A 21,689-nucleotide genomic window follows, 5' to 3' on the forward strand; every position below is an offset into this window, starting at 1 on the left:
TCTGTGTCGTCACATCCTGCTTCCTTCTCATACCGGGTCTGCAGACAGGCAGGCTGACCTCATAGGGGTGTGTCCCTCCAGCATCACATTCCCATTGCAGGGGCTGCTGACCAGAATCACAGAAACACATATACACTCAACTTTAACACAGTTTAAACAAATGAAACGTGGCACATCATTGGGCTGTATATTAGGACAAGTATATGCACAGAAGCAGCACTCCTATTGCCATAAGGCTGGGACACAGTCTGTATATTACACAGTGACTAGCCAGTGATTATGACAGGGCAGCATCCGAGACATCTTATTCTGAATTTTAATATCTTATCTAGGTCTCTGTTGCACTTCTTACCTTAACATTAGAGGGGGGTATCCAGGACTAAATATTGATGACCTATCCTTAGGATACGTCATCGATATCTGAATCCCAGGACCCCTGCAGATCAACTGTTTGAAGAGGCCATGGTGATTCAGTGAGTGCTGCTGCCTCTTCATTGGCCTTGGACATCATGTTCATCCATCACATGGCCTATGTGCAGCTCAGTCCCAGGATTGAACTGCAGTACTAGGAACAACCACTACTAGGTACTACGACTGCTGTAGGGTAAAGCAGGTGCTAAGATATTGCTATTCATGAATGAATAGCTAAAGGCTATGTGTCATTGGTTGAGCGCTCAGCCAATAGCTAAGCACTAGCTGCTATTGGCTGAGCCCTCAGCCAATCAGCACAGCCCTTTCAGGAGGCGGGGATTTTTAAATGCCCGCCTGCTGAAAGAGCTTAATAGCAGTGCAGGGGAGCCAGCCGGAGGACGCGCCTGAGCGCCGGAGAGGTGAGTAATTTTTTTTTTTTAATGTTTTTTCATACTTATTGCTGATTATCGGGGAAGGGCTTATATTTCAAGCCCTTCCCCGATAACCATACTGCGGGGCTTAGCAGAAACCATTGCTTTCAATGGGATCGGCAGCAGTGCCGATCCCATTGAAAGCAATGGGATAGAATGCCGCAGACTTCTGCCACAGCTGTGGCAGCTGTGGCAGAGGATTCCTTCATCCCCACGGTCCCTGCGGGGATGAAGGAAACTCCTGCCACAGCTGTGACAGCTGTGGCAGAAGTCCCCGGCATTCTCCATCTCTTATCAATGGGATAGAATGCCGCAGACTTCTGCCACAGCTGTGGCAGCTGTGGCAGAGGATTCCTTCATCCCCACGGTCCCTGCGGGGATGAAGGAAACTCCTGCCACAACTGTGACAGCTGTGGCAGAAGTCCCCGGCATTCTCCATCTCTTATCAATGGGGCTAGCCCTGCTGCCGCTGGCCCCATTGAAAAGACTGGCGATTTCCTGGCGTGATGCCGTTTTTTTTTCTTGCACTGCGCTGCGAGACTTTAACTTTACTCTCGCAGCGCAGTGGAGAAAAAATGCCAGTGGGTGTCCACCCTTATCCATTCTTGTGAATGTCTGAGGGTTGTTTTTGGCGGGACGAGTTGTATTCAATGGTAGTATTTAATATGCCATCTAATGTACTGGAAAACCTTTAAAAGTTCCTAAGTGGAGTTAAATGGAAAAAACATGGAATTCCACCATCGTTGCTTTTACACTGTACAAAAATAACATAAATTTATTCTGTGGGTCATTACAATTACTACGATACCAAATTTATACATAATCGCAGAGAACTATGGCCATGTTTACTTACCAGACTACTAGTAGGATACAAGTGGGAAGGCACATACACCACCTCCCAATACATGCTAAACTAGTAATTATTAGGAAATTATAGCATTTCTGGTGGCATAATGATCCACACAGCTCTGCTACATGCACATCACACACACGCACAGCTCTGCGACATGCACATCACACACACACACAGCTGTGGTACATGTATATCACATACAGCTCTGCTACATACATTGTTATCGCATACAACAGGGATCACAAACAGCACAGCGGAGTCCTGCACACACTGATCACCCCCTGGTCATGTGACCCCATACTCCTCCCACACAGGTACCTGATCACATGATGGTGACATCATCACAGGTCCTGTAAGCATATGGCTGCACAGGGATGAAGGACTTGTGATGATGTCACCATCATGTAATCAGGGGCGGAGCATGTAACTCACTCACGCTCGGACAGGTGGTTGTTAGTATCTGCACAGGGATGAAGGACCTGTGATGACATCACCATCATATGATCAGGGGCAGAGCATGTAACTCATGCACAGACGGACAGGTATGTTGATGGAGGAGATTATAACAGGTGCAAAGTACTAATTAACAACCGTCATACTTTGCTGTGATTTTGTTCAAATTTATACATGCATACATATTTTTTGCAGTACTACTTTTAAAAAAACAAAATATCTTTAAAAAAAATTAAAATTATTTTGTGCCGCCATCTTCTGACCGCCATAACTTTTTTATTTTTCTGTTGACATAGTTGTGCGAGGGCTCATTTTTTGCAGGACATTCTGTAGTTTCTATTAGTATAATTTCGGAGTGACTTTTTGATGGCTTTGTATTGCATTTTTTTACTTGGAGATGGAGTAACCCAAAAAGCGTAATTTCTGGCATTGTGTATTTTGTTTTCTGACGTTTATCAAGCGCAACAAATAATGCGTTACTTTGATAGAGCAGACTTTTATGGACGCAGCGGTACTAAATATAATTTTGCTTTTTATTTTGATTTTTTTATTCTAAATATGGGGAAAGATTTTTTTTTAATGTTTGCTTTAATTTATTAAAAAAAGTCCTTTTTTTTTACTAATTTTAACATTCTTTTTAGTCCCCGCAGGGGGCTTGAACTTGCGATTGCTAGATCGCTCATGCAGTATAATTTAATGCCATAGTATTACATTCAGGAACGTAGCTAAAGGTTCATGGGCCCGGGTGCAAAAGTTTATCCTGAGGCCTCCCAACTTTTCTTAACCCCTTAACGCAGAGGCGTAACTTGAAGTTTCTGGGCCCCAATGCAAAACCTGTAACAGGGCCCCCAACTATTATGCTTTATTCATAGTACTGGGCTCCCTGTATGGAGAAGAGAGGCTTTATGGGCCCGCTAAGGCTCCTGGGCCCGGGAGTAATTGCATTCCCTATTGTAATGCCAGTGATAACATTACATAGTGATCTAACAAGCATTATATAAAGCCACGGGCTGCCATGCAAACTGAACAGCACCATTTGGCAAGAATGTCTCTGCTTGAATCATCTTGAGAAAGCAGAAGCGTGAGCACTCAGATACTGTCACTCTGCTGATTGGACCAGAGACAGAGCAATGCATCATGGGAAGTGAGTGAAAGGAAGTACAGGACAGTGAACTGCTGTCAAAATGCTAGGCTCGCTACTGCACACCCCCTGCCTGTAGGTGGATTGTAAACAGCAGGGCAGCTGAAAATGGGGAAGACCACCTGAAAATCAGATATGAAACAGGATGCAAACAGCAGCAAATGAGAGGCTAAGGAGAACCTGGTGTACTATAGAAAACGTGTTGAAAACTCAGGTACACTTTAATTTGTTTGCAGGAAGTGCTGACTGTATTTGTTTTTTTGTTGATAAGGAGTCTAGAGTTAAGTGTTTAACTCCTTAATGCAGTGTTTCCCAACCTTTTCAGCCTTGGGGCACCCCTGAGAAAAAATTTTTATGGCGCGGCACCCCTACCAAAAGAGGGTGTGGCTATGGTGTGATTGGGGCGTCTCAAGGGTGTGGCTTATTACAACATGATTTTTACCTCCATCGTTATAAAAAGGACACGGCTGTTTAAAAAAAACCACACACAGGGAAGAACGCTAAAGGAGCTATTGAGCTGTTACATGTCAGTGTCAACACGGGTTTTGTGCAGGTTGTTTCCACACCATTTGGATGATTTTCAAAATCTCATCCACTTTGCTGCTACAGCTACTATAAATTCCACAACTTAGAGCCCATTTAGACACAACGATTATCGTTCAAAATTCGCTCAAAAGCCATCTTTTGAGCGATAATCGTTGTCTGTAACTGCACTTACATCGTGCGGTTTTCATTCTCCCATCGCTCATTGTTGTCTTTCAGCATGCCTTATCAGGGATTCACAGAGGGATACAGCTGATACTATTGTTTCAGCTGTATCCCGCTCCCTTATGACAGGCTGGGTATGAAAACAGAGCAGTCCGGCTCTGTTCTCTATACCCGGCACAGAGCGCGCGGCTGTAGAACAGCCGGGCACTCTGTGCAGAAAACATCTGGATGCAGAAGACAAGCGGGACACCCCACTTGTCTACTGCATCCTCCGCTTTGAGCGTTCGGTTGTATGACAGCCGGGTGCTCCCAGTGGGAAACAGCTGGATGCAGAAGACAAGCAGAGACACCCCGCTTGTATTCTGCATCTTCCGCTTGGAACGCTTGGATGTATGACAGCCGGGCGCTCCTAGCATGGGACACCCCGCTTGTCTTCTGCATCCTCTGCTGGCAGTGCAAGGTGATCGCTCATCTTGAGCGATCATCTTGCACTGTAAATGACACAACGATGATCGCTCAAATGTCGCTTGAGCGACATCTTTTCAGCGATTATCGTTGTGTCTAAATGGGCCCTAATCCGCCCCATGTAGTAATAGTGTTCCCCTCCCCCATGTTGGTGGCCCCAGTAGTAATAGCGATCCCCTATATCGGTGGACCCACTAGTAATAGTGCCCCCTTATATCGGTGGCCCCACTAGTAATAGCGATCCCCTATATCGGTGGCCCCACTAGTAATAGTGACCCCCTATATCGCTGGCCCCACTAGTAATAGCGATCCCCTATATCGGTGGCCCCACTAGTAATAGCGATCCCTTATATCGCTGGCCCCACTAGTAATAGTGACCCCCTGTATCGGTGACCCCACTAGTAACAGCAATCCCCTATAGCGGTGGCCCCACTGGTAATAGTGACCCCCTATATCGGTGGCCCCACTGGTAATAGTGACCCCCTATATCGGTAGCCCTAGTAGTAATAGTGACCCCCTGTATCAGTGGCCCCGGTAGTAAACGCGACCCCTATTGAGGCCCCTGAAGTAATAGCGAGCAATATTGCGGCCCCGGTAGTAATAGCGACCGATATTGCAGCCCTGGTAGTAATAGTGAACGATATTGCGGCCCCGGTAGCAATAGCAACCGATATTGCAGCGCCAGTAGTAATAGGGACATTAACCCCCCCCCTTAGTTACTAACATTAATCTCATCCCTAACCCATGTACTTACCCCATCCTCGTACTGGTATCTTGATGCCATCAGGAAGCTAGCCGCAATGCAGGGCGAAGGAGAAGAGTGATGACCGCGGCGGCAGGGGGGACAGGAGCGCATATGGGAGACCAAATGGAACGTCACCACCCTGTAAGCGGGGCCGACTGCACCGGATGCAGGGGGACATTGAAGGATAAATCCTGCCAGCAGAGTCCTGCCAGCAGCAGCGTCGGCAGCGAACCCAGGTACAAGGAGAGCAGACGGCACTTAGAACCGCGGCGGCAGGACAGACAGCAGCGCACTTGGGAGCCGACATAGAGGGTTAGAGTGCTGTTGGCGGCCGCAGGGGGGAAGGGCAGCGGAGGCCAGTATTTAGCATGCTGGCAAGGGGGACCGCAGCGCCAATGAGAGTCCGGCGGGAGCTAATTGCCACCTAGGTGTGTGACACGGCTGTTTTTCTATCTAAGCCCTGTCACACCCCTACCTTCCGTGATTTCCAGCCAAAGAGCCGCGGCACCCCGGTTGGGAACCACTGCCTTAATGACTAGCCTTTTTTTTTTTTCTCTAACTGCTTTTAAAAAATTATAACTCTTTTATCTGACATAGCTACAGAAGAACTTGTTTTTCTGTTAGATGAGTTGTATTTTTCAACTATACCATTTGATGTACCATATAATGTAATGAAAAAGTGGAGTGACAAGATAAAAACACAACTGTGCCATTATTGGGGAGGGGAGTTTATTTTGCAGGACACATACCACACGCTCACATACAATATGGATTACCCTTCATATATCAATCGTTGGGAGAGCGATCTCAGAGTAACACTTTCACAAGATGAAGTTAAGACCATCCTAAAAAATTCGCACTCAGTCTCAACATCAATAAGATACCAGGAAGAGCTAAATTATAAAATAATTTCCAGATGGTACAAGATCCCAGATCTTCTCCAAAAAATGGATCCAAAATACACCCTTGTATGCTGGAGATGTCTCAAAGTGGAAGGCACACTCTCACACATCCTGTACTCATTGCTGATCTCTACAGCCTTTCCTGCATGAAGTGCAAAGGATACTAAGTCTTATTTTGAAAGAAGAAGTAAGACTTTCACCAAAATTTTTCCTGCTTAACATAATCCCCCCGACCTTAGAGGGAAAGAGAAATGCATTACTCCCATTACAGCCAAAATGTTAATCCCTAGACACTGGAGGGAAACAGATCCTCCCAACGTCTGGGAATGGCTAAACCAGATCAGCCTACTTAGCAGCCATGAAAAAATGAGACTTCGGCAAGAAGGAAAGGTGGAGAAATAGCTTAAAACTTGGCTTTACCTTAAGAATAAACAACACCCCTCAGCTACACCTATTAGCCAAGGTATATACTTCTTTAATACTATGCCTTTTTCATTTAATTCTGTGAATGGATCAACAAGCAGAGCTTCTCTCCCCCCTCGTTTCGGTCCTACCCTTTACCTTTTGTTAATTCTGTCTCACTTTTTGTTATCTTATTCATTGATGTTGCAATGCAGTTTTACAATTCCGATTGGTGTGAGGATTCGGTTGTGCTGTGACACCTGTACCCCCATTACCCTATTTTCCTTCTGTAACCCCCTCAAATCTATAAATTAAGAATAAAAAAAAAACAAACTATAATCTAAACTAGAGGATCAAAAGAAAAAAAAAACTGGTAGAGAGGCACTACTCTCTAATAAGGGTAGTAGGATGGTAAGACGGAATATCCAACTTCTCTTTTATTAAATAGATTAAAAACCAGCATAAGATAGGTGTTTTTTTTCTTTTAATTCTCATGTATTTGGTGTGCCCACACACACCACACTTATGGTTGGTAGCACCTCCACTATCTATCTAATTTTCACCATCCTATCTAGGACTTATGGTCTCTAGATATTCATCTAGAACCCAAGCCTTTGATGCCATTGGGCGTGCTCCACCCCTCTTCCTTCTCACTCTTTAAAATATGGCTTTTTTTGATTATCTTTTGATACCCACAACTTTTTTTTCTTCAAAATGGGCTTTGCGAGAGCTTGTTTTTTTGTGGGTGAGCTGTAGTCACCCAAGCTTGCTCCATACAAACCCTGGGCCCATCTGCTGTACGCACAGAGGATATTGTTAAGGAGTTAACAAACTTAAAACAAAAGAAAATGTAGAGATCTGTATCCTCACTTGGATGTAAATAGTTTTTATTGCACCTGTGATTGAGCCAGTCAGATGAATGACAGCCCATCTCATTGGCACCAGTTGTTCCCTCTTGAGGCTACTGATTTAACACACAAGTAGCCCTCAGAGGGTGTTTTTCCCACATTCTCTCTGACAATATCTCAGTCATAAGCTTTCTCCGCTGTGAAAGAAAATTCCACACTTTTCTTCTTAATTAGAGAGAATCGTGTTGTGCTTTTAACAATGACTCAATGTCATCAATACCAGCTTCCTACATTCTAATACAGAGACAAGTAGAACAGTAAGAACAATGAGAAAGAAGAGAATACTAATAATAATCTTTATTTGTATAGCGCCAACATATTCGACAGAGCTTACATAGACGGGGGAATACAGAAAGACAAAGTACAAAAAACATGGTTACTTCTAGTAATCAGTTGATAGAAACAATAGGGGTGAGGGTCCTGCTCCAACTAGCTTACATACTACAGGTAATAGGGGGATACAGAAGGTAAAGGGCTGGAGATGTGCACCGTATGGCGAGGTGGAGAGTGTGGGATGCTATACACATAGACAATGGTCAGACATAAGCCGTAGAGTGGCTTAATCGGTATGACTGTAGGGGGCAGTTGATGGCGGCTAGTAGGGACTGCAGTCAATAGGACAGGGTGTTTGTTATCAGGGGGAGTACAAAGGGGTTTGGTTTAGAAGATGTGGTATGCCTCCCTGAAGAAGTCCGTTTTTAGGGCATGTTTGGGGTAATGCATTCTAGAGGACTAGCGTAGTGGCCTAGAGGGTCCTCCAGAAAAGCCACACAATCACTGTCCTGTCACATCTGCCTATGTGCTTCAAGGAGGCATAGGAGGTGCCTTATATCAGAGAAACCCTGTTTCTCTCCTTCCTAAGCTAAAAGCTTGGCAACAGCTAGCTGCTAATTGGCTGTATGTCATGCCTTCACTGATTGAACAAGGGGTTTGGTTAGAGCTCAGAGCCGGAAACTACACAGTGAGCCTCTATGCTGAAAGGGAGGAGAGGAGAAAAAGTGTGGAAGCGAGGCAGGAAGTGAAGGAGGAGTCAGAGCAGTCTTCATTAGTCAGTCTGCATAGGAGGTCATCGTTGGAGGACGTACAGGGAGGAGGTCTGCAGTGATAGCAACTGAAGCAAGCGGTTCTTTTCTGGGAAGCCAGAATTCACCAGCTCCCTAGTCTTACCAGCACTGTGGAGGAGTAAGATTGAAGTTGCTCCACTAAAACAGTGAGTTACACAAAACCAGGTGAATTCAAAGCCAGGGATAGTAAAGCGGCTATTTTAGCTCTAATTTCAACACCTGCATCTACTTCCAGTAGCCCAACAGATAACTAGGCCTGTGGGAATTCATACTAGGTAACCTTCCAAGTTCAAATAGAGAGAGAGCGTGGAAGAAGAAATTGTATTTACTTGAAAATGAACAGTCCTGCGTAACCATTTGCTCTGCTATCATTCTGTCACTGTTAATTGTACCATGTTCCTACTGCTTTAAAATATTGATGTAAACTGTGCACTTCTGGTTTGCTAACAAACAATTACCAGGACTTGTGTCAAATTATTCCCTGCTATTGACTACCGTAGTCTCTGATGAAGTGTTGGCGTCACGTGACAAACCACTGTTCATCATAATAGTAAAATTGTGCCACTGTGCTGCGACCGAGTAGGACACCTTTGCTGCCATTATCGGGAGAGATTGCAGAGCCAACCGTGACATCCATCTTGCAATCCCCATGGTCTCCCCCACTTTGTTGCGCTTCGCACGAGCGCCGCACTGGTGCTGCTCTGGAGAAGTCTTGGAGGCGGGAATGAGATGTTCAAATTAAAGGGACACTCAGTCTGAATTTGTTAGCGGAGTGGAGAGCCTGAGCTGGGTGATGGATTGAGATGAGGGAGGCGATGTAGGGGGGCGCTGCGCTCTGGAGGGCTTTGTGGATGAAGGTAGTGAGTTTAAATTGAATTCTGTATTTAACGGGCAGCCAGTGCAGTGACCGGCGCAGGGCAGAGGCGTCCGAGTAGCGGCTGGACAGGAAGATGAGCCGGGCTGCCACATTCAGGATGGATTGGAGAGGGTAGAGTCTGGTGCAGGGGAGGCCGATCAGCAACGAGTTGCAATAATCGAGCCGTGAGTGGATGAGGGCAACAGTAAGCGTTTTTAGCGTGTCCACAGTGAGAAAAGAGTGGATTCTTGCGATGTTCTTGAGGTGCAGCTGACCTGTTCGGGCCAGAGATTGGATGTAGGGGGTAAATGATAGATCAGAGTCGAATATGACCCCAAGGCAGCGGGCATGCTGAGAGTTATGGTGGCGCCACACACTGAGATGGAGATGTCAGGATGAGATTGGTTAGTAGAGGGCAGAAACAAAAGAAGGTCAGTTTTTGGGAGAATAAAACTTGGTGCTAGGTTATCAATGTAGGTAGGGAGATTAGATAGATAGATATGAGATAGATAGATAGATAGATAGATAGATAGATAGATAGATAGATAGATAGATAGATATAAGATAGATAGATATTAGATACATAGATGGATATGGGATAGATAGGAGATAGATAGATAGATAGATAGATAGATAGATATGGGATAGATAGATATGAGATAGATAGATAGATAGATAGATAGATAGATAGATATGGGATAGATAGATATGAGATAGATAAATAGATAGATAGATAGATAGATAGATAGGAGATAGATAGATAGGAGATAGATAGATGATATGGGATAGATAGATGGATATGGGATAGATGGATATGGGATAGATAGATATGGGATAGATAGATATGGGATAGATAGATATGAGATAGATAGATAGATAGATAGATAGATAGATATAAGATAGATAGATATTAGATACATAGATGGATATGGGATAGATAGGAGATAGATAGATAGATAGATATGGGATAGATAGATATGAGATAGATAGATAGATAGATAGATAGATAGATAGATAGATAGATAGATAGATAGATATGAGATACATAGATGGATATGGGATAGATAGATGGATAGATAGATGATAGATGGATAGATAGATAGATAGATATGGGATAGATAGATATGAGATAGATAGACAGATATGAGATAGATAGATGGATATGGGATAGATAGATGGATAGATAGATATGAGATAGATAGATAGATAGATATGTGATAGATAGATATGGGATAGATAGATATTGGATAGGTAGATAGATAGATAGATAGATAGATATGAGATAGATAGATAGATAGATAGATAGATAGATAGATATGTGATAGATAGATATGGGATAGGTAGATAGATAGATAGATAGATAGATATGAGATAGATAGATGGATAGATATGGGATAGATAGATATGAGATAGATAGATGGATTTGGTATAGATAGATGGATAGATAGATATGAGATACATAGATAGATATGAGATAGATATGTGATTGATAGATAGATAGATATGAGATAGATAGATATGAGATAGATAGATATGAGATAGATAGATATGAGATAGATAGATAGATATGAGATAGATAGATATGAGATAGATAGATAGATAGATATGAGATAGATAGATACATAGATAGGAGATAGACTTTGCTAATCTGCTGCTTATCTATCTAACATAATGCAGTAAATAAGCTGCGGTACAGAAGATTTTCTTACCTTTTTGCAGGGATAGTTTCCCCGTGTATGAATAGGCTAAGAAACGGAGCACACATTGTGGTTCAGAAATATCAATCTTTACTTGGCAGCTGAATCAGCAGTATAGTCACTTTAACTCCTTAGACAGCCCCATTGTGTTTTTACGTCCTGGCTAAGTGGGCTTTAAACCTCACGGCCGTAAAAACACGCTCACTCGGGGGATTAAAGCTGTGTGGGCTCAGGACGTGACAGCTCCATGCTGTCGGCTGCCAGAGGTAGCCGACAATCTGGAGCTGTCATGAGGGGCTGCGATATGCGTCCTCCCGTCACACGATAGCTGTTATCCAATGGGTAATGGTAATTGCATGAAAGTAAATAAAACGTAAAAAAAAGTTAAAGTATCAGCTCCTGTCATGGATCATATCCCCCGCAATGCCCTGCGCAGTTCTGGCCCATTCATGACCTGACACCACCTACTGCACATATGAGCAAGGCGTGAAATGCCAGAAGTACAGGGGGCCCGGGAAATCTGAAATCTGCAGGCCCCCGGCTACTATAGTTAGCTTTAGTAGCTGGAAGGCTTGAGATGTCACCGAGGCCGCGGTGACCGATTTCCAGGCCCATGATCGCTGTTATCCAAAGGAAATACTCACCTCCATCCTCCGAGATGTCCAGCAGCGATCTGGACCTGCAAGTTCTCTCTGACTAGTTCACACTCGCAGTCTGTATAATGCACATCCCTCTCTCTGAAATCAACAATGGGATCCAGTGAGAGCGAGACAAGTCCAGGCAGTTATAAAGTGTGAAGAACGTAGTGAAAACCTTATGCTTGACAGAGACTTCCTCCATATTTGCCATTATGGAAGCGTTTTAGGTTAGTGTGACTGCCAATCAGAACTATAAGAAAACAACACAACTAACTGCTAAGAAAAAGTGAAGTAGTTGGAAGTATAAGAAGTGCCAGGCAGTATCAGTGATACTATTGAATAGAACTGGAGAAAATAAATGTATTTCTCACCCATCGGTGAAGACTGTTACTGTTTTTGTAATGATTTCAAGAAAGAATAATAAGAAAACATTGATGTTGGAACAAAAGAAGGCGAAGAACTCAAGGACCTTAAGGAAAAGAATGAAATCGCTCAATGAATGTTCAATTCCAAAAGTACATTAGCACAAATACAAGCTCAGGCTTCACCACCAGTCATGGCTGAGCAAGTACAGAAACCCATTGAAAAGAAAGACAAGGAGATAAAACAGGTGCAAGTTACTGCTGCTCTGGAAGAAATCAATTCTGCAAAGAATGGAGAAGAACTAAAGACACTACAGAGAGAAAAGGTATCGCTGAAGGCTGGGCTGCAGGATATTCAGGCTGCCAAGAGTGAGCAAGCCTGCTGCTTCTCAATGGGAGAGGAATATTGTGGAAACGGATGGGAAGATCAAATCTCGAGAAGAGAGACATGAAACTGAATTTGCCAACAAGACCTGTACCACTGAGGAGGTTCTGTAACGTGGTTCCATGAGGATAGGGGACCATCGGGTAAAAGCCTCAGATGAGGAGTCGGTAAAAAAAAGTTTCTTGTCAACTTTAGGGCTCAGTCACATGGGCGCATCGGCACCCGTACACAGGCCTGATGCACCCGTGTGACTGAGCCCTCACTACAGGAAGAAGACAGCCGTTCTTCAAGACGGACGTCTCTCTGCAGCACTGAAGAAAGAACACATGACCGACAATGAAACCGGTCACATGTTCTTTCTCCCGACACTGCAGAGAGACATCCGTCTTGAGGTATGGCCGTCTTCCTCCTGCAGTAACACGGGCGCCGATGCGCCCGTGTGACTAAGCCCTTACTTGAACTTATAGCACAGTATATATTGGTCACACTTAGAAAGGTCTTTGGGTCTTCTATGTTAAAAGAGGACAGTCTTTCTGTAGTCTCTGCAACCCTTGGCCACAAAGGGTACAGTACTGGTATAACTATAGGTGATGCAGTTGCACCCGGGACCAGGACCATTAGGGGGCCCATAAGGCCTCTCTTCTCCATATAGGAAGCCCAGTACTATGAATAAAGCATTATAGTTGGGGGGCCCCGTTACAGGTGTTGCATTGGGGCCCGGGAGCTTCAAGTTACACCTCTGCGGTACAGACAGGGTTCTTGTTATTGGCACACAGTACACCTATTCTCAGGGTGACGGTTGATATGTCTTTGGAGATCTAAAAAAGGTGACCAGGGTTATCCACCATCCAGAAATTTCAGGACAGTCCATAAAAATACTGCACTTTTTTCTTCGGAGGATAGTGAAAAAACAGGAGGAGAAAAATGAAGAAAAGTATTATTGTAGAAGTCAAGATTTTATATTAAATATTTTTTAAGAATATTTTGTAATTTAAAAAAAAATATTTTTGATGTCTCATTCTACATTCTAAATAAATCCTAATATCCTGGCGTTTTTCACACCGACCAGTGAGCCAAATAATAGTCTTTTTCCTGTTTCTCAGCCGTCATCTCATTATCATCACTGGCAGGATTACACTGTGAGTTGACACCTATATATAGATAACAAAGGATCCAAAATTCATAATAGAGGATGGCAAAGCTCACCTCCTCCCCCTCCCTGCACAGATCACAGAACAAACCAACAACACTCTCCTATAGAAGTCAATGGGTCCACTCCTGTCCAGTATGTCTATGGCCCATGCTGTAAAGCATATTTCTAAAGGCTGTTCTTTGCAGCTCAGACAATATGGCCGCCCCATCGTCATATACAGACAATAAAATATTCTAATATCAGGAAAAACAAACAGATTAGAAGGATAGAAAGTGTTTTACCGTATGATTTTAATTAAAAAAAAAACAGGATATTTACTTTCCCCTGCACTGTAGGTGTTCACAATAAGAGATATGAACGGTAGAACTGCATGTGTGACATTAGTTAGATGATGTTTTTCTATAATTGTGACTTAGCAATCAGGTCACATGATATTAGTAATAGAGATGAGCAAGTATACTCAGTAAGGCAAACTGCTCGAGCGAGTAGTGCCTTTGCCAAGTATCTGCCCGCTCGTCTCTAAAGATTCGGGTGCCAGCGGCGGGCAGGAAGCGGCGGGGGAGAGCAAGGAGGAACGGAGGGGAGATCCCTCTCTCCCCCCTGCTCACTCCTGCAACTCACCTATCACCTGTGCCAGCAGCTGAATCTTTAGAGACGAGCAGGCAGGTACTCGGCTAAGGCACTACTCGCTCGAGTAGTTATCCTTAGCGAGTATGCTCGCTCATCTCTAATTAGTAATCAATACGGAAATCCAGGTCATTCTTTTTACTTACTTACTTTTTCTTGCAATTGTATCGGTCTATCTGTATGATAACTACCAGACTGTACGCCCCTGTGTGAATACTGAGTTATGGCATTGAGTCATTCCTTTTAGCTTTAGGTCAGCAATCTATGGATAGTAATAACTTGACCTTAAAGGTTAACAAGAGGTAGAAAATATAGGCTTAAAACATGAAGGACTCTCGGTAACGTCGACGAGAACACATAAAATTATGTTCAGTGCTACAGTTATAAACATTACAGAGCCAACAGCGGGAAAGAACAAAATGATTACCGACCATTATTCTTGTCATATGAAACCATTGGCGCCTGCGGATAACGATAGAATTGACATCCGCAACGTGAACTTTAATGTTTTCTTCTATCACATCTTCATTGCAGGAGCTATTATCGTGCGGTATGGTTATTATTCTGTTGTTTTTATTGTTTTATTTACTCCTCAGTTACATTGATTTTTATTAAATCGCTTTTTTCCGCTTTTTTAAATGAGCCGTCATAGAGAATACTCCAATAAATTGCCTGAACAATCCTGTGTTACTCTGCATCGCCACATTATTACCGCAAGTATTTACTAACGTTTTCTTTCACAGTGTGACAACTTGGGGGCAAATAAGGATAACTACATGAGACGACTATCATCCAAAGAGCTACTTGATAGAGCTAATGTAAGCAACAGTTGTTCTGTGTAAACAAGGCCACCAACCGGTTGGTGAGTGAGAATTCATTCACTAGTCACTTAGTTGCATCTGACCTAAAAATACATGTAGTCGCTGGTTGATAAATTGGTACCAGTAATAGTTGTCTTTCAATGACTAGCCAATTTGGCAGGGAGGTGTGGGCTTGTTTGACAAGTGTCCCCTACCGAAATCTGATTGGCTCTGGAGGTTTTTTTAAAAAATATTTTGCCCTTCAACTTAATTCTCATTGGCTACTGAAAACACATAAGTGCAAGTGAGCCTTGGCTGAACAATCCTGTTGGTCTTCAACACTTGCCGCTATGGTGTTTGGCTGTTTTTGGTCTTCGAAGATATTTTCACTGCTGTGATCTCTCACTGGCTTGGCCCTTGACAGAATACGCAGTTCTGCAGCCTCTCACAGCAGCAAGTGCTCACTCAAAGAGCCCCCAAGATAAATCCTTGGTCATCAGGTCTTTACTAGAGATGAGCGAACGTACTCTTCCGAGCTTGATGTTTGTTCGATTATTAGCATACTCAATGGTGCTCGTTACTCGAGCGAGTACCACGCCGTGTTCGACTCCTCCCCACATTAGCATTTCCTGCTGTGACATGCCAGCGTGCGCCGGTCCACAGCACTATGTCGCTGGCTGGGGGGGTAAGGGGGGGGGGGGGGAGAGAGAGAAAAAAAAAGCTTGGCACCCGGCGGGTCCATTGCAAAAATACTCAGGTCTCCCATTCACTTCAATGGGGTTTGTTACTCAAATAGAGGTCTCGAACATTACGAAAAGCTCGCCTTGAATAACAAGCACCCAGCATTGTGGTGCTCACTCATCTCTAGTCTTTACCTAATCCCACATACAGTGTCACACTCTGTCAGACTCTAAGCCTACTTCCCTGACCCTGAAACATAAATCCATTTTTGCCATCCTGGTTGTAACCATGCCCTTTCCCAGAGTCATAGTTGGAGTACAATTTTATGTAACCACCGTGTACCAATGAAGATTTAATTCTTGTTGGGTTCACCATTAACAGCAAATCAATCATCCGCATTCTTCAAATTTGCCTACTGTTGATTATATAAATAGCGTTCTGCCTTCTTTATGATAACATACATCATGTTACCTAGAGCAATTTTGCTTTTAAACTTTAGTCCACACCCCTTTTACAATAAGTTACCATAACTTTCCAGAACTCATCTGTGCACACTTTTCCCATTCTGTCACTGCCTTCAATGAACCTTTCACTAATCCTCCATGATACTAGTGTCCTCTCTATGGCTCCACAAAGTAATAATGCGCCCCCTGTTGGCTCACTAACAGTGCTTCCCTGAATCTCAACTTACTAATAGTGATCCCTCTGTGGCCCCACTTAGATATAGTGCTTTCTGTTTAGCCCCACTTAGTTATATTGTCTCTGTGGCCTCACTTTATGGAGCCTTCAAAACCTGGGACTGTTGAGCCTAATCCGGGACAGTTGGGAGACCTGCCTGTGTTTGTGATCACCGACCAGTCTATATACTGCAAAAATGAGAAGTGAGCTGCAGAAAACAGGAAGTGTCAGCCTATTATGTCTGTTCTACTGGTCAGTGGGAAAACTGCAATATTTCAAGAATCATTTTTGTATAGTCCTGTAAAAACAAAAAGAACCAAAAGACACCTTAATAACAAAAATTCATTTGAAATAATAGTTCGTTTTCTGATGATGCCTTCCTGTTGGCTCTTTTTTCCTGAGGTACTGACAGCTTCAGTTAAAGCTAAATTCTAATAAACAGAACATAATGACCTCGTCTTTTGCGTGGCTAATTACATCCTCTTAAAGACAGAATAATTTGAAGACATTATGTGACACTCAAAGACCACTTGGCCGCTATTCAATATCTGGGTAATATTCAGCTATTAGAATCCACTATTGTGCAAAGGAGCAGCACAATAAGATTACAAGTGGAAGGTTATTATGCTCTTCAAGAGGTCTTGAAATTAGTGAAATAAAATCATTTGACATGAGCATTTTTCTGTTTCAGTGTATTTGTGGCTGGATATTTTTGACTAATCGGCCATTTTCTGGCAAAAATGTTTCAAAATATATTTTCAACCTCATTGCCGAAATCCTGGACAGGAACATAACCAGGTAAAGTGTCACATTATGAGTTATGAGGAGCTGTTTGATAGCATCCTCACACTGTAGGGCTGCTTTAGAAACCTGTGCAATCAGGTCAGGTTTATAGTTAGGTGTATGGATCAGCAGTAGGTCTTCTGCTATATCCTTATATCCCGTTTTCTAGGTTGTTGTTGGAGCAGTTGCTATGACCTGTTGGAGAGTTGAATTGATCCCACTTCTATACATAAACCTTGTTTAGAGAAGAGTTAGTATTAACTAAGTTCCCTTTAAAGGGGTTGTCCCGCGGCAGCAAGTGGGTCTATACACTTCTGTATGGCCATATTAATGCACTTTGTAATGTACATTGTGCATTAATTATAAGCCATACAGAAGTTATAAAAAGTTTTTCACTTACCTGCTCCGTTGCTGGCGTCCTCGTCTCCATGGTTGCCGTCTAATTTTCGCCGTCTAATGGCCAAATTAGACGCGCTTGCGCTGTCCGGGTCTTCTTATCTTCTCAATGGGGCTCCGTGTAGCTCCGCCCCGTCACGTGCCGATTCCAGCCAATCAGGAGGCTGGAATCGGCAATGGACCGCACAGAAGCCCTGCGGTCCACGGAGGGAGAAGATGCCGGCGGCCATCTTAACCGGGTAAGTAAGAAGTCACCGGAGCGCGGGGATTCAGGTAAGCGCTGTCCGGTGATCTTTTTTAACCCCTGCATCGGGGTTGTCTCGCGCCGAACGGGGGGGGGGGGTTGAAAAAAAAAAAAAACGTTTCCGCGCGGGACAACCTCTTTAAGTTGCTTTGGCTTCTGCTGTGTGGTGCAGTTGATAGCTGTGACAGCATGTGTTCTATCTAGTATTCCTTGTTTTAGTTCTGAAAGCCTTTTTATAGTCTGGTCTATATTGTCCAGTCAGTGTGTCTTGAGCATTGGCTAGTTCTAGCTGAATCTGTGTTTTCCAGTCTGTGGTTTGTTTAATCATTCCTTATTTGTATCTGTGTAGCCTCGGTTCATAATTGAACATTGCTTGTTAGCTTCTTGTCTCAGTCCTAGTGCTCTTTTGTTCTCAGGGAACGTGTTTTAGACAGGGATGCCAGTAGGGACAACTGAGGGATAGTTAGGGACAGTGTAGTCTGATGTTGAGGGACAGAGTAAGGGAAAGTTTAGGGAAAGACGTAGAGAAAGTTGGTGTTAGGGTCAGCATTTCTGTGGTTATTTTGGTTCCATACTATCCTTTCTTTTTTACCAGCATCATCGTCATCTTCATCATTCGGTTACCATCACCCTCTGCCTCTGTCATCAAATGGTGACTCTCGAGTGTCTTGTGTTTTCACTGTGTTGCTTCGTACTTCATATCAATTCTTCTTCTACATTCGGTTGTTACACTATTTGGCTCTGCTATAACTCCTGGAAGTATGTGAGTACTAGTAGACATGGTTAATACCCAGGAAAGGTGACTGTAAAAGGTGAAGTCAGGTTCTGCCAATTAAGACAGCGGGCATCGTTACATCAGGGCAAAATGGGCAAATGCGATAGCTCCTCCACCAACTATTGCAGCTCCATCAATAGATGAGTACTGGAGTATTTTCTACCCGTATCATCCAGCCATTTTGCAACACATTGGGTGCTAGCATCATACTTGAGCTGTTAGTCAAGAGCCAGGATTAGGGGTTGAGGATCACATAATGAAAAAAAAAAAAGCCCAGGACTCTTCATTAGTAATGGACTGCCTAGCAGATGGCCCTAACCTAATAAACATACACTATGTTGATGAAAGTATTGGGACACATGTAGAAGGGGATGAAATTTGATGTTATTCACATTTTTCAGCATGGTGTTGGTCCGCCATTGGCCTCAATGACTGCAGTAACCCAAATTCTGATAGATGTGTTTAGATGTATGGCAGGATTTATCTTTATTTGTCAAAGAGAGCTTTAGATAGTGATGCAGGGGATGATGGGAATGTTGGATATGCACAAATACAGCGTTCTAGTTCATTACAAAAATGCTTGATAGGATTGAGATCACTTTGGGATGGCCAATGAAGTTTGCAGATGTTCTGCTCCTCAAACCAAGCCTGAACACTGTGTGCCGTATGACATGGTGCTCAGTCATATTGGTAGAGACACGAAGATGTATTGAAGTATCGCCGCAGGGTAGGTGATGCACATTGTCCAGAATGTCTCTGCACCCATTGTCATTGATGGTGAACCTTACTCTAACCAATCGCCTCAGTCTTTCCTATTGGATTTGCATATCCCCTTCACCAAACAGCACAGGATTGGTAGGTGTCCCGATACTTTTGTCAACCTAGTGCATGGCACTCAATGTAATAAAGTACAGATTTTGGAGTTACTGTTGCAGTCTAAGCGCAAAGGGAGCCATGTTTAGCTTGTCCACCATGTCAGCATTCTTACCATGCAACTTATTTAGTAGGTGAAGATACAGTATGCTGACAGATGTTCTTTGACAATGTGGGGCAGCCCCGAATCTTAAGTGCCTCAGATGACCCATAGTGTCCCATTATATCCACTGCATTAGCCCACTATTCATGTTGGAATTAAACCAACAGCTTGAACCAGAGAAGTAATTTACATATGGCTGGCATATTGAGCCTGGAAAAGTTTCCATAGTGGAGATAACAGACATTTGATGGTAATATGCAATAAGTAATGGCAGATAACAGGAAGTGCCTTTATAAGGAGTGTTCCTTTACATTTATTGCATATGCAGAGGTAGCAAATTTTAACTTGACTGGGGTACTTATCTTATGTCATCCAAATTGATTGTTATCGTAACAAAAAAAGCTATTGAAAAGCTATTCTCTTATCATAGCAGAACAAATCCCATTGTAAAGCAGCTGAAAGGCTAAACAAACTTTGGCACAAAAAGTTATCATAACAAGTTAAAGTCAAGTTAAACATTGCTGTATCTGTACAAGGTGATTAGTAGACACGGCGCACATATTTCCCATATGTTCAGTACTATTGAAGTTAGGCACGTTTAACACAATTTTTTGCCTATTTGGAAGCCTCTGAAGGCAGAACGGTTTATAATTAGATGATGGTGTAGTTAATTAGAATTTACTGGCATGCAGCAGACGCTGAACACTTCTAGGCTGAATGTCACTGAGTGATTACATTAACGCTGAATGACAACAAGGAAACAAAGGCCAGGAGTTTCTAAGGAGATAGCAGTCATCCATATGTTTCTCATTGTCATCCTATTATGAAACTTGTTATGAATTTTAATTCCCAGCTCTGACAATGTTTCATAATTAAGAGTTTTTTCGTAACTAACGAGAATTACAAATTAAGTCTGAAAGAGCTACATTGGCAGGGAAAATTGTTAGTTAATTCAAAGTAAATTTTAAATTATAATCTCCTTGTCCACAATAATGTAGCCTTTCTTCATTATCACCTTTAATTTAATAAGAATCTACGCTTTGAAGAAGACTGTGAACAGCAAGGCGATCAAATAGACACAGACAGTACTACCTCTCTGTCCCTCCCTGCCTGTGAAGTTGGTACAGATAGTACTACCTCCCTGGCTCACTCTGTAAATTATGTAGATACAGACAGTACTGCTTCCCTGTCTCTCCCTGAAAATGATGTATGTACAGATAGTACTGCTTCCCTGTCTCTCCCTGAAATGATGTATGTACAGATAGTACTGCTTCCCTGTCTCTCCCTGTAAAAGATGTATGTTCAGATAGTACTGCTTCCCTGTCTCTCTCTGTAAAAGATGTATGTTCAGATAGTACTGCTTCTCTGTCTTTCCCTGTAAAGGTTGTAGGTACAGATAGTACTACTTCCCTGTCTCTCCCTGAAAATGATGTATATACATATAGTGCTGCCTCGCTGTCTCTCCCTGTAAATGATGTAGGCACAGATAGTTCTGTCTCCTTGTCTTTTCTTATTCATATTGTAGGTACAGATAGTGCTACCTCCCAGTATTTCACTGTAGATTATCTAGCACAGATATCACTGTGTCCTTGTTTCTTATTGCAAATGATTTAGGTACAGACAGTACTTGATAGGGGACTGTATCAACATCTCATTAAGCAGTACGTTGATCATAAAATCCATGCTTATGTTTCAATATGATTTTGTAATCACCTTGGATAAATAGTACTTTCTCCCTGTCTCTCCTTGTAAATGATATAGGCACAGCTATTATTATCTTCATTCTCTCCCTGTAAATGATGCAGGTACAGATAGTACTGCCTCCCTGTCTCTACCTGTAAATGATGTAGGTACAGATAGTACTGCCTCCCTGTCTCTACCTGTAAATGATGTAGATATAGATAGTACTGTGTCCCTGTTTCTTCATCCCTTATTTCCCTCTAAATGATGTAGGTAAAGATAGTATTGTCTACCTCTCTTTACCTGTAAATGATGACGGACTGTAGACAGGAAAAGGGAGACTGACCCTTGGCTGCAGAGGGAATGGCAGACCCCTAACCATAAGCAAAGAGTTGGGGGCTGACTATTCCTGAGGGGGTAAAACTCAGAGCCAGACGGAACTGGCAAAACTAAGGAACGAGATACAGGGGTCTGG

Source organism: Eleutherodactylus coqui, chromosome 1 (assembly GCF_035609145.1).
Source record: "Eleutherodactylus coqui strain aEleCoq1 chromosome 1, aEleCoq1.hap1, whole genome shotgun sequence".
NCBI classification, from domain to species: domain Eukaryota; kingdom Metazoa; phylum Chordata; class Amphibia; order Anura; family Eleutherodactylidae; genus Eleutherodactylus; species Eleutherodactylus coqui.